This window comes from Carlito syrichta, unplaced genomic scaffold (assembly GCF_000164805.1).
Source record: "Carlito syrichta isolate Samal-C Ts95f unplaced genomic scaffold, Tarsius_syrichta-2.0.1 Scaffold313194, whole genome shotgun sequence".
NCBI classification, from domain to species: Eukaryota; Metazoa; Chordata; class Mammalia; order Primates; family Tarsiidae; genus Carlito; species Carlito syrichta.
In genome coordinates, this window is record NW_007257290.1 from 68802 (window position 1) to 80947 (window position 12146).

A 12146-nucleotide genomic window follows, 5' to 3' on the forward strand; every position below is an offset into this window, starting at 1 on the left:
AATTCTCCATTTGGGTAATGGTTGAGATCGAATTCCTTTCTTGATTGTTCTGGGCTAAATTTTTGGAACTGCTCTTCTCTGTTCTTTAATGGTTTTAGTATAATTTCCAACTTGAAAGAAAATATTTTCTGAGTTATTGGGAGATGACATAGGTAGAAAAATACAAATCTCAATATATTGTTGAGATGGGCCAGTTTATATTTCTTAAAAAGCAGACCCCAAATCTCAAAAGAAGTGGTTATTTTTCTCTTATTCAGGTCTCACATCATCGGTTTCCAGGGGACTCTGCTCCACTGAATCACTCAAGGTCCCAGACTGGTGACTTTGCTATGATTTTATAGCTATCATTGTATCATCTGGAATATATAGCATCCCTTGTTGCCATGGAGAGGAAGAAAAACATTGGAGAATTGAGCCTGGGTTTTTCATTGCCTCAGCCAGAAATGACATATATCACTTCTGCCCACATTTCACTAGCCATAATAGGTTTATGGTTAATTGCAGGCAGACTGGGAAATGTCAAGGAGGAAATGAGAAGAAAACAAAACACAAAGGAGTTTGCCTTTGGACCCAAATTCTGATTTGAATGATAAATTGTGGCTTACTGGGAATTTATGTGTAATTCATTGTATTATTTTTAGGTCTTTGCGATGTGATTTTCAGGGATTCAAGGCTGGGTATAAATAGCTGGGCATAGACCCTGGAGCTAGAAATTTCTAAACTCCAGCCTTTATTTAATACTAAAAAAATTATAATTAGAAAAGGCACTAGGTCTTGCTGACTTTCCTAGTGAACATGCTCTACTAGCCAGACTTGTAAACAGAAGAGTTACTGCGTAATGAATAGAAAAAGTCCGGAGGTAAAACTGGCGCCTTGGTTCTAGATGTTTTAGAAGAAAGTGGTCTCTTTCTACATTTTCTCAGAGTGTTGGCTGGGTTTTGATGGTTCATATAATGGCAAGATAGCTCTCGTGACTCTAGCTTCTTATCTGAGCAGATTCAAGTCCAGAGAGAAAGATCAAGTGCCTTTTCCAGGAATTAAAAATAACAACAACAACAATAACAAAACCCAAAAAACCTCTTGAGATTCACTTTCACTGGACTGACATTGGTCATGTGCTCACTCCTAAACCACTGACCAGGGCCTTGTGATGTGCTGATTGACTTGGACCAGGGTCACACACCTCGTGCTTAGGTTCACTGAGTGTGATGACAGGGGTCTGGAGCCCCACTGTTGTTTGAAGGGAGGATGCAAGTTAGGGAGGAACAAGAGAAATATCACTATGCAAACATTTTCCTGACTTTCTTACCTGAAACAATTTCCAGGCCCATGTGCTCTAGGAATAACCCTCCACACTAGTATCTGACCTGTAGCTTATCTACACTTTCATTCAATCCAGGCAATAGGCATGCATTTAGGACATGTACTGATGTCTTTTATGCACCAGGTACTGCCCAGTGTCTGAGTACAGAATTGAGTTAGACTCTAGCTCTGCCTTCACACAGTTTATAATCTACTTGTGAGTAAGTAGGAGATACTTTATGGTGCGCTGAAGAGAGGGTGAGAATCGGTTGTCATGGGAACTCTGATAAATACTCATATTGGTTTGAGTGTTCGTTCAAGGCTAGAGATTAAATAAGACAGAGAAGTGCTCCCTTCTGTTACCTTCTATTTCCCCCTGGGAAGTCAGACCAAAATGATCTGTATATTGCTGGATCAAAGACCTGACACCATGCAGTCCTCTGTTCCTATGCCCTATTTCCTTCTGAAACTAGCTCTTATATTTAGTTTATGATGATTAAAAGCCAGATAAACCACCTGATTGATTATCTGGGCATTTTTCAAGGTCTAGACTGAATCCAGGTAAATGAATTATGTATTTAGGTAGGTGCAGTATGTTCTATTAGTCAAATATAGACTACATAAATATCTTTTGAACAAACAGTGCCAAAGTGCACAATGGTATCGTCTTCCGTTGATACCATCCTAAGTAAAGATGAATTATCTCAGAAAATTGTAAAAATTCCCTGAATATCTCTCATATTAGTTGTGGTAGAAAATTTTGGGCTTAATTGTCCCTGGCTTTTCTCTTCTTCTTACACATGTAGGAAAAGTAAATTTTGCAACCTGCCTTGCAGTTTGGTGGGACCACATGACTAGTTTTAGCTAAAGAAATGTGAGCAGAAGTGATGTCTCTCACTTCCACCCTGAGACATTTAAGAATCAGTGTGCCACATCCACATTACCCTAGAAGTCATATGTTGAGATGGTTGAGTCACCAGGTGGAGGGATCCAAGGTCCCTGAGTCACTATGTGGAGAAGAGTTTCACAGAAGAGTTACCAGACCTGTGTTGGAGTTTACTTGAGAAAGAAATAAACGTTGGTTGTAGTAAACTATTCAGATTTTATCTGTTATTGTGGCATTACCTAGCTTAACTTAAAAGCATGCTTTCACTTCCTGAAGTTTCTGAGAATCTCTTCTTTGTCTTTTAAAAATAATATCCTCTTCAAATATTTGCAGATAAAACCAGGACTACTTAGATATAAGCTTGTTGATGCAGGAGCTACGAGGTGGGCTTGGCTATGAACAGATCAATTCCCAATTAGTATGGATTTTGGTTTAGAACAAGAGTTGGCAACCCATGGTACATGGGTCAAAATTTGGCCAACTACCTGTGTTTTTAAATATTAAAATTTCACAGAAACACAGACAAGCTCATTTATTTATGCTTTTTATTACTGTTACTTTCATATCACTATGGTAGAGTTGAGTAGTTGCAACAGAGATTTCATGGCCCACAAAGTCCAGATCTTTACTATGTGGCCCTTTATAGAAAATGTTTGACACACTTTGGCTTAGAACAAAAGTTTTAAAGTGAGACAGACCTTGGTTTGAGTCCTTGGACAAGTTATTTAAAGTCTCTGAGTTCTAATTTCTTCCTAGGGTTTCTAGAAGGATTAAGTGAGCAAACATATGTGAGGACTTGAACCTCATGTCTAATTCAACAGTGTGCACTCTGTATGTGGTCACTAAGACTATTGCTGTTACTATTCCTGATGTTGGACATTTAGACCATTTCTAGTTTTTCATGAGATTCTATGATTAAGTCACGTGGCTTCTTATTCAAAGAGGTGGAACTCCTAGGCTGAAAGACATATATACTTTAAGGATTTTGTTACAAATTGCTGAATGGCCCCCTGGAGTCTGTAACAATAGGATCCCTTCCTTTAGTCAACATTAAGTATTACCATGGGAGTGGATGATAGACTTGTAATTGTAACTTTTACTGACTTCTATTAGGTTGTTGGGGGGAATGAGGATTTCCCAGAGCTCTGTGGGATGCTGTTGACTCAGGCCTTCTCTCTCCAACAATGTCAGCAGCACCTCCCTCCTTCTGACTCACCAAGAATCTTCCTGGGAGACCACCAGGAACAAGGCTGTCATACACCACATCCTTGGTTTTGTCACCAAAAGAAACGCAAAGTTTCTAAGCCCTATTGCCTGGTTCTCATCCCCATATAAATCCATATATCTGCTTTTACAACCCCATCCCAACTCCCGTCTGCACTGTACCCTCTGGAGGGGCTCATTGTCCATCAACATCTCTGCTTAAATACAACAAGAGCTGCTTAACTGGTATCCCATCTTCTGTCTTTCTTCTCCTAGAGTCAGTTTCTCAACTCAGCAGCCAGAGTGATTTTGTAAAAATGTAAATTGGGTCATATCATTTCTCTTCAAATCCTTCCTTTTTCCATTTCATGTGGAAGTGATACAGGATGGAGGATCCAAAGGTTGGGATCCAGCCTGAGATGCCAAGTGGGTTCTTGGCTTCACGCAGGAAAGCATTCAAGAGCGAGCCACCAAAGTAAAGCAAAAATAAGTTTATTAAAAGAACAGAGGAACAGAAAGAAGACTACTCTGCAGGCAGAGCAACCCCTGTACACTGCTGGGATTTCAGTTGGAAAATGAAAGCAAGTTTATTGGAATGACAGAGAATAGCCGCTCCACAGACAGAGCAGCCTGGGCTGGTCTATACGAAGAACAGTAGCTGTATATCACTGGGGTTTTACTTTTATAGTTATCGCTTGATTATATGCTAAGCAAAGGGTGGAATATTTATGAATTTCCTGGGAAAGAAGTAGAAATTTCTAAGAACTAGGGTTCTACCGAATTTGTTACTATAAGTGGGCAGAGTCAGGACAGTTGTGGTTCTGGAGGGTGTGTTATTTAACATGCTAATGTATTGTAATGAGTGTATAATGAAAGACAAGATTGGGTAGTGGGCAAATTAGTGCCATCTTGGTTCTAGTTGTCTCTAACCCATTCTTAACCACATCCTGTTTTTCTCTATGGGGGTTCAGAAAGCCAGGCTATTCACCTGTTTAGAGACACTGTCTCAGTCATCTGTCCTGAAAAATTAGCTTTGCTGTTTTTGTAAGGAAACTAGTCCTGCTTAAGTTCTGTATCAGAAAAGCATCCAAAGCTGTTACCAATCATAATCAAGTTCTTCAGAACATGGTCCTGAGCCAACTTTCTGATCTTCTCTCCTACCGTACTAGCCCAACCTCCTCGCTTCTTCTTGAACAAGACAACCACATTACCACCCCAGAGCCTTGATATTTGCTGTGGGCTCTGCCTGGCATGCTCTCTCTTTAGCTGCCTGCACATCTGACCTCCTTACTTTCTCAGATTTTTGCTGAAATGTTATTTCATCAGAGACACCTTCTCTGAACACTCTATAAAAAGTGACAACCCCATCCATCTAGCACTTTCTATCATGCTCACCTTAACTTGTTTTTGGTTTTTCCATTTTATTTATCATCATCTGGTAGAGTGCATATTAATGTAATTATTTATTTATGTTAGTTTTTCCCCACTGGAATAGAAGGTCCAGGAAGGCAGAGAGATTTTCTTATTCACTGCTGAGTCTCTACTGGCCAGTGCTTGTGTGTAGTGTTTATTGAATGAGAAATAAATTTACAAAATTACATGTAGTTCCTTTATTTTGTATCACCATGCTAGTCTGTCTAATAAGTGCCACTTACTGATATCATTTTCTTTGTGATCTCCAGAGTCTCTTTTGGATAGATGCCCAGTGTTCTGATTCCCAAAACTTTACTTCAACACAAGTAGCTTTTTGGCACTTGGGCAGGGAGTGGGAGGGGTGGGTGGGGTTATATAACCTGGTTGGGACTGGAAGCTGTGAACCCTCAAACCCATGGCTATTGGAAAATCTGCTGGCCTCTGCTACTGAAGTCTGTAGCTGATGAACTTGTGGTCAGCTTCCTTGCCAAAGTTCAGGCTTGGTGGTTTTCTCTGGTTTAGTCAGCATGACCTTGATTGGGTCAGCTGTTCTCTGGTTTTCTCTGACACTGACCTTGGTTGTGTTTTCCATCCAGATCTTTGCCTCAGTCATCTACCTCATGATTTTCATGTAGAGAAGCTTGGTCACCACCCGTGATGGCTCCAAGGAGGACCAGTTGGCTCCCATCTCCTGTCACTCACCAGGTATACAGAGCTCCTGGGTTCCTTCCACGCTACATCAGAATGGAAGTCTGTTGGGAGGGTGATTGTGTCTCCTCTCTCCTTAGCTGCCTTTCCATTTTAACTTACTGCAGCTGTTCAGGTTGGTGATAGACAATTTTTCATGGCATTCTTCTCTAAGAATTAAAATTGTGCGACACAAGCACTGTCTATTTTCAGCATCTGCTCCCCAGCCTTTCCCCCTTCACTCTTAGTATTTCAGTCCTAAAGAGCCCCACTTTGAGTTCAGGATACAGGTATCTCATGATCTCTTCTCTGACTACTGAATGTGAAGGGAAAGACCACCTCCTGTCAGAGCCCAAGTTCTGTATTCAATACCACTTTAGAGGAGCCCTGATGTGGACCTCAAGTTTAGTAGGCATGCTCATGGTAGCTTCAGAAATTTCAAAATATGTTCTTGAGTCAATCGTAAAAATTTTGAGATCATTTTCTTGAGGCTAGAGGCTCAAAAAACAAAATAAAATAATTCTGGTAGTCAAAGACTAAACATGGAACACTGTCTTTTTTTTCTAATTTCATTTGTAAAATTTTGAATCTTCTGTGGAGCAAATGGTCAGGTTTTTAGCAGAATGGGTGTGGGATGGGGGTAAGATGGGGAAAGTCAACAGGAGAATGTCTCCTTAATATATTACAGATAAAAATGAACACCTTCACTTCACTAAAAGGATCTCATTGCCACTGGTGAAAAATAGCATCATGTTTAACTTTGTATTTCTTGAATTACTAATATGACCAAGCACTTTTTTACCCTTTACTTTTTATTGTGAAATATCTTTTTATATCCTTTGTCTATTTTTCCCCCCATTTGCCTTTTTATTGATGTGTGAGTGTTTCATACATGGTAAGGGGTTAGTGCTTCCTCACATATTCTCTCATAGATGTGATATGCCTTTCAACCTTGTTCATTGTGCTTCTTGACATGTGTGTTTAGTTTCTACCTAACTCCATCTACCAGCTTTTCCTTGTGCTATCAATACTTAGATATTATGTTTAGAAAATTCTTCTCCATTCCACATTAAATACATACAGACCATCATGTAAAACCTAAGTGTAGGCATGGGTGTTTCCAGCTCCACTGCCTGCTTGCCATGTGACCTTGGGTTAGTCACTCCAGTCTTCCTGAATGCGGTAGAAACTGTACTTACCTCAAAGAGTTGTGGTGAGGAGTGAATGAGAAAATGCACAGAAAGCACTTAACTTGGTATCTAGCTCATAGCAAAAAGATGTTGGCGGCAACAAATGTTTCTTAGTCTGTCTGCCAGGGACAAATTTTCCTCTTGCATTTGCACAGATCACTTTTTCTTTGAGTACCAGACACATGAACTGACTTGTGTTCAGCTGTGTTTTAGGAAAAAATAAGAATATGTGAGCACCAGAACCATTTTCAGCAAAGTGAAGGGCCCCTAGGGAACACAGACATGGGGCCAGGGCTGAGTTCTGTGTTGGGTACAGGAAGCATAGTGCCTGAGGCAGGGTGATAAATTTAGGAGACTGCAAAAATGTTTTCATGTTAATTTCTTCTAAAATCAGAAGAAAAATGTGACTACAGTAATAATGAATTTATAATAAGGAACCCAGCCTAGTTTATATTTGTTTTTATATCAGTGTAATAAGACATAATTTTTAATATGACTTAAAGGAGGAAGGGGCCCATAAAAACTGAAGTGTCCAGGGTCCACGGCAGTTACAGGGCAGCCCTGGTCATGACAGCCGCTCTCCCTCAAGATCTTGTGCTCATTGACAAAAGGTGGTGGGTGCATCACTGGGAAAATTTTCCATATTATTTCTTCCTCTTCCCACACTTTAACTGAATATATTTGGATTTGTGTGGGTTAAATGCAATTATTAGAATATGACACTTTACTCTCTGGTATTTTGTTTAGTAGAAATGGGAAGATTGATGCTAAGCCTTCTCTTCCTCTATGAAGAGGAAGAGCTTGGCTAAGAGTGTGATGAAGATGAGGAAGGATTATGTACCCTATTCTGGACAAGCATAATTGTTTTCTTGCAAGCATACATGCAAACAATGACTAAGATGGCTTTAGCATCTTATTATAAAATCAACACCATTTGTGGTTTTGCTGTATTGCAAAACTTCCTTTTTGCCTAATTCAGACAGGCTCTCTTCTGCAATCTAATTAACATAAATTCTTCTACTAACATTGAAACATGTTATCTATTAGAAAAGCCAAAGTGTGTTTGTGTGTGGGAGTGGGAGGTGGTTAGCCTGAAGAAATTAAAACTACATTCACAAAAAAAACCTGTAGACAAATGTTTATAGTAGCTCTATTCACATTAACCAGAAGCAACACCCCAAATCCTTCAGAGGGTAGATAAATAAACAAACTGTGGTATATTCATACAATGGGATACTACACAACAGTAAAAAGAACAAAGTGTTGATACATACAAGAGCACAGGTGACTTCAAAGGTATTGTGCTGAGTGAAAGAAGCAGGTCTCAAAGGTTGTATATGTGGTATGACTTTATTTAGATGACATGCTGGAAAAAGCAAATGCTAAAGAGATGGTATAAACCAGCAGTTGTCAAGGGCTAGGTGTGGCCTACAAAGGGACAGTATGAGGGAGTTTCTGGGTGATAGAGACGTTCTGCCTCCTCATTGAGGCTGCAGTTATATGAACCTCTGTGTGTTCAAACTCATGGAACTGTGTACCAACACAAGTCCATTTTTCTATGTAAAGAAAAAAATTACCATATGTATTTTAGAAGGCATGTGTTTAGGGGGGAGTGCATTACAAGAATTTTCTGGTACTCAAGGGCAGCACTGTAATAGTTAGATTTATTTTTCTCTTTGACTGTTGTCTAGTTTCCTGGGGAGATTTTTAATATTACAGATGTCTGGAGATGAAGTCAACACTTCATATCCAGAGGCTTGGAGTAGGCCCCTGAATGTATGTGTTTAGATTTTCAGTGCGTATCCAGGGCTAAAAAATCATGGACATGGGGCCCCGTAAAGTTGAGAGGACCTCAAATCAAAGGCTTGTATTAACAATGTTGCTCATTGCTACACTATGTATGATGACAAAGTACCAGAACAACTTAAAAGCCAATCGATGACTAGTAAAATTAATCATGGTCCATTTATATAATGCATTAATTACTGTACAACTAATTAAAAAAATGAAGTAGAGCCAGCAGGTACTGTGCAAAACTTTTACATGCATGATTTTATTTAATCCTTAACAATGAACCTATAAGGAAGATACTATTATTATCATTCCCAATTTTTGTATGAGGGAATTGAGACTCAGAGAAGAGAAATTGTACAAAGTCACAGTTAGTGATAATGTCAGAATTTGAATGCAGACCTTGAACCCAGAGTGGGTTGGGTTCTTAGTAACCATGTCCTTTCTCTCTGAATCAAATATCCGGTCTAGTTTGCTCTTCTCTCTGCCTAGAATGGCCTTCTCTTCTCTACTCTTTGTTTATTTATCTCCTGTTTACCCTTAAGTTCTTATCTCAAATGCCACATCCTCAGGGAAGAGTTCTCTGCCCTCTCCTTAGTAGTTTATATGCCCTCATCATATTCTCTTTAAGTACTTGTTCTTTTTCTTTCTTTTTTAGAGACAAGGTCTCACTATGTCAACCAGGCTGGAGTGTAGTGGTATGATCATAGTCCACTGCAGCCTCAAACTCCTGGGCTCAAAAGATCCTCTCGCCTCAGCCTCCTGAGCAACTGACACTACAGGCAGGCACCACCATGTCTGACTATTTAAAAAAAATTTTTTTTTGTTGAGATGGGGTCTCTCTATATTGCCCACACTTGTTTTGAACTCCTGGCCTCAAGCAACCCTCCTACCTCGGCCTCTCAAAGCACATTTGGATTACAGGTATGAGCCACTGCACCCAGCCTGTGCTTCAACTCACAGTCTGGACATTTCTGATGACTTAGGTGATCATTGATTGTTGTCTTTCTCTCACAATGCTGAAAACTGTCTGAGGGCAGGGGTATTATACACATATCCTTGAACTGTCAGCTTCCAACACAGTGTCTGATGCATAGTAGTCCTTCAATAGGTATTTTTTGAATAAATTAAAGAGGACCAGAGAACTACTCAAGCCAGCTCAAGGAAATGAGAAGCTTGTGAAGCCATGACTTGTGGGCATCCCAGACAGGGACTGCATAGATTCAGATTTGGTCATTCTTCCTGCCTTTCTTAGGGCTGAACAGTCACACGATTATTTTTCCTTTTACACTTGTTCCAATTGCTCTGATTCCCTCTGGTCAGCTTCCTTTGCTTCAGCTTATTTCTGTCCAGTAATGATGGCCACATCTTTTCTGAATCATTCTTTCTGCTTCTGAAGCTGGTAATGATCGACCCTTATTCTCCGTTCCATAAACTCAGCTCATCATTTCAAGTTGGGTCTTGTCAGTCATTGGCACAGCCAGACTGTGGATGAGCCATACTGGTCCAAACTGCTGTTCATGATAGGAGTTGGGGTGAGGGTCATGGGTAAGGCAGAACAAAATGTAGATGTCCAATGATGCAGAGTCTGTGACCAGGATACCCCTTCACCTGAAGGGGGTATGAGTTGGTCAGACACTGTGAAATATGGTTTATATAATCTGCTGAAATCTCAATTTCTTTGAGTTTCTCAGCCCTGTTTTGAATTTGCCTATCCTTTTTATGGTTCAGAGAGGAAAAAAAAATTAAACTTTAAAAATGACATGAGGAAGATTTATATTTTCTGTCATTAACTTTTGATTATTTTTGCTATGGCTATTATTCTTTTATAAAGTTCTGGTCATATTATGATGTCTTGCTTTGTATCTTGGCTTAGAAGTACTTCATTGTGGTTGTCAGTGTTATCTTGGAGTTTCTTGAGCTCAAAAAATGCTAGCCAAATTTTCTTCTGAGTAGAATCATGACCTTGAACTCCATCCTGGTAAGCATTCCTTCTGGTTGAGGCTTAGACAGGGAGACCTGTAGGGAACTCTCTGGGCAACCACTTGGTCAAGGGTGAAATAGTTATGAGATCTTTGAAGTTGTGATCAACTTGTGTTATTGATTTTGTCAATTGGTCAATTCAATTAAAAGCAGTCAAAGCGGTTCTAAGTTGCATAATTGGGATCCTATTCTGTAAGACATGGGCTTCTTCAGAAACACTGAGTAACAGCTTTTTTGAGTGTCACTAATTCCTTCAACACCCCATGAAGTGATACATGTGTGTGGTAGGGGTTGGAGATAGGAAAGATGAGGAGGCAGTACTTGGTCAATGCGATCCTACTTTCTTGCAGTTAATAGGTTATTCCTGTAATTCTTGGACATTTTTTAAACTTTAGCTTAATTAAAAAATTTAAAATGTTTAAATATATTTTATAATTGCAAAAATAATACATGCCTATTGTAATTTCAAGTCCAAGTCTACTTCCTAGAAATGATCATTTGTAACACAAATCCTAAAATAACTTTTTAATGCATATATAAACATATATTGATTACATTTATGTATTTTTATATATTTAAAAAATTTTTATTACAGGAATGTGGGGTACAAGTGAGGATTAACTACATAAGTAGGCTTCATGCAGATGTCTGGGTTTCCAACTGGGCCTTACTCCCCCTAGTAGTGGACCAAGTACCCTTTGGGTTGTCATGTACTGCCTACCCTTCTGCTTTCCTCCCTCCCCTAGCAGTGCCCAATAACTGCCGATCCCTCCCTTGTGGTAATGTGACTAATGTTCAAGACCCACTTAGGAGTGAGAACATGTGATATTCAGTTCTTTGTTTCTGTGATAGGTCACTTAATGTGATGGCCCCCAACTCCATTCAATTCTCTGTGAAGTCCATGATTTTGTTTAACTTTATGGCTGTGTAATACTCAATCATGTATATGTACCACATTTTCTTTATCTAGTCCACTTTCAATGGGCAGTAGGGTTGGTTCCATGATTTTGCTATTGTGAATAGTGCAGCAATAAACATGCATGTGCAGGTAGGTGTCTTTTATGTAGAAAGATGTATTTTCCTCTGGGTATATTCCCAATAGAGGAATTGCTGGATCGTATGAAAGGTCAATTTTTAATTATTTTAGGAATCACTGCACTGCTTTCCCTGGATGTTAAGCTAGCTTGCACTCCTACCAGCAGTGTAGAAGTGTTCCCTTGTCTTCACACCCGTGCCACCATCTGTTGTTTTTTGACTTATTAATGAAGGCTAACCTTACCAGAGTTAGGTGGTATCTAATTATAGTTTTGATTTGCATTTCTCTGATGATTAGTGAGGCTGAGAATTTTTTCATGTGTCTGTTGGCTGCTTGTATGTTATCTTTTGAGAAGTGTCTGTTCATGTCCTTTGCCTACTCTTTAATGGTGTAGTTAGTTTGTTTATTTTCCCTTTCACTTTGTTTGAGTTCCTTGTAGATCACGGATGTTAGACCTTTGTCAGATGCATAATTTGCAAATATTTTCCCCAGTCTGTGGGTTGTCTCTTTACTCTCTTGATGGTTTCTTTTGCTGTACAAGAGCTTTCAGTTTGATGGGGGTCGCACCTGTCTATCTTAACTTTTTTTTTTTTTTTTTGAGTTGGAGTCTTACTCAGTCGCCCAGACTGGAGTGCAGTGGACGCTACCGGCCACC